Source organism: Capsicum annuum, unplaced genomic scaffold, assembly GCF_002878395.1.
Source record: "Capsicum annuum cultivar UCD-10X-F1 unplaced genomic scaffold, UCD10Xv1.1 ctg2655, whole genome shotgun sequence".
In the NCBI taxonomy this organism is placed as follows: Eukaryota; Viridiplantae; Streptophyta; class Magnoliopsida; order Solanales; family Solanaceae; genus Capsicum; species Capsicum annuum.
In genome coordinates, this window is record NW_025832840.1 from 143,470 (window position 1) to 145,791 (window position 2,322).

A 2,322-nucleotide genomic window follows, 5' to 3' on the forward strand; every position below is an offset into this window, starting at 1 on the left:
TTTAATCTTATATTTGAATCCTCATCCTGCGTTACCTACACAGTTCTGGAGTATAGGGACTGCTACTAACAACTTTGCCTCTCTAATGGGGAAGCCGTCATCCCTGCCCTCACTCGGTGCTGAATCCCAGTCCCAACTAAATAGACTCTGAATTGATTCTTAGACTATACTAGACTGAACTGAATCTCTTACTGATCATACTGATTAACTGAGCTAAATTGAATCTACTGAGTTCCATTGACTGACAGAATACTACCGAGGTCTGAACCGTATACTGAGCTCGAATAGACTGCTACTGAAATTACTGAGTCTTTCTAAGTTCTGTAACTGACTGAGTTCTACTAATTATGGCACGACTGAGATTATCTTGAAAACTGACACTGGCTCTAGACATTCAGCTAAATTTTCGGGTATTAAATACCCCCAGGACTAAATAGCATAAAAATAAATAGGACATAACAATTCTCAAATACTTGACAATGGTCAACAACTCACAATACAATCAATGAGGTAGTTCATCAAGCACTTAGAAGTCATAAACTTGTACATAAATAGGCATGCATATAAATATATCATAATTCATTCACTGAGACCTTTCAACAAACACTTAGCATGCATTAACTTTTTCAAAAAAGGGATTTCATATTAACATGATATAATGGCACTATCTTCTTCACATAGACCTTTTATCAAACATATGGGGAGCATGCTTTGGTTATACAACAATTTCTACATCTAATTAACATAGTTACATAAATCAACATGCAACTTGAAGGGTTTATCATGGAAATTACGCAAATCATCACATACTAGGACTAAAGCATGAAACTTAAAATCTAGAACATGAATCAAAACTCAACAATAGCATGAACATGAACTTCAAATCATCTAAATCATAAAAACTCATAAATAAATAATCTTTATAATTTAAAAAGGATTCTTGAACTTCTTGGATGGAAGAAACCCAAGAATCAACATCTAACATACCTCAAAAGCTTGAATCTTGAAAGATAACTAACGCTTCTTAAACATTCTTGGATTGGGAAACACAGATCTTGATGTTTTCTTTATGGTTCTTGAACTTGAAGAACTTGAATTTCTTAGTTTCTTGAAGAAGGGTTTGAATCTTGTTCTTGGGCTTTGATCTTGAAAGAAACTTAAATTTTGATGTTATGGATGAATAAGGAGTTATTTGCTTTGATTTGATGTAATTAGGGGTTAAAGAGTGTGGGAAAAAACCCAAAAAGCCCTTTAAAACGTCGTTTCAGCGCTATTTCGAACAAAGTAGATGGTTTGGGTGATGGACCGTCACTCTGGTGAATGACCGTCACTCCAACCATCATTTTTGGGTCAAAAAATGGCCTTAATACCTCAGTTATGATGGACAGAGTGACGGTCCATTGCTGACTTAACAGTCCGTCAGCTTGCCCATTGCTCCTGGGTAGCTCGGACAACTCTCAGTAAAACGACTATAACTTTTTACTCCAATACCAGATTTTGGAAAAATTGGTATCATTGGAAAGATAATTCAATTATATATATTTTAGTGGGTTATGAGCTCAAAAATTTATAGTATAAGAAAAGATATGCTAGTTTAAAGTTGACTATACCAAAATCATTCTCAAGAATTCAATCGGTAAGGGATGTTTTGATTTGTCTAATAGCTAGGAAGTATTTGAGGTATTAATATACATAAAACTTGATCATAAAACTAACAAACCACTAAAATTTATTTCTCATAAGCTTAAAGCATGTCTCTACTATCAGTTGGGATTCTCTGGGTATTACAATATCTCCCCCTTGGGAATATTCGTCCTCGAATGGGACTGACTGAGCTGAGATTTCTGATAGACTGAACTCACTTAAAGTAAGTGAACATCTAAAAAATTTCTATATGACTGGAACTACTGATATACTAACATTTCATACTGAACATACATATCTGATGCACGGATATCTGACTGAGTTGTTCTCATGAATGCATGACTGAAATTACTGATAAGCTGAGTTTCTCCTATTGAACATGCATATATAATGCATGAATATCTAACTGAACTGACTCTTAAATGTAGGGCTGAATACGCAATGCTAACTGATGCTAAGTTTGTAATGAAAATATGAGCATGAAACTGAATAGGTTTAAGGACATGAAAGCATCGGGGAATTATAGAGTATCTCCCCCTTGTGAAACTATGTCCCTCTAAGAACGCTTACTTTATTGGGATACTGGGAAAACTGAGGTGATGCACAAGGCACCTACGAATTGTATCAAAACTAAACATCTGGGACTTAAAACTAATGCATGACTCATGAACTAAGTTG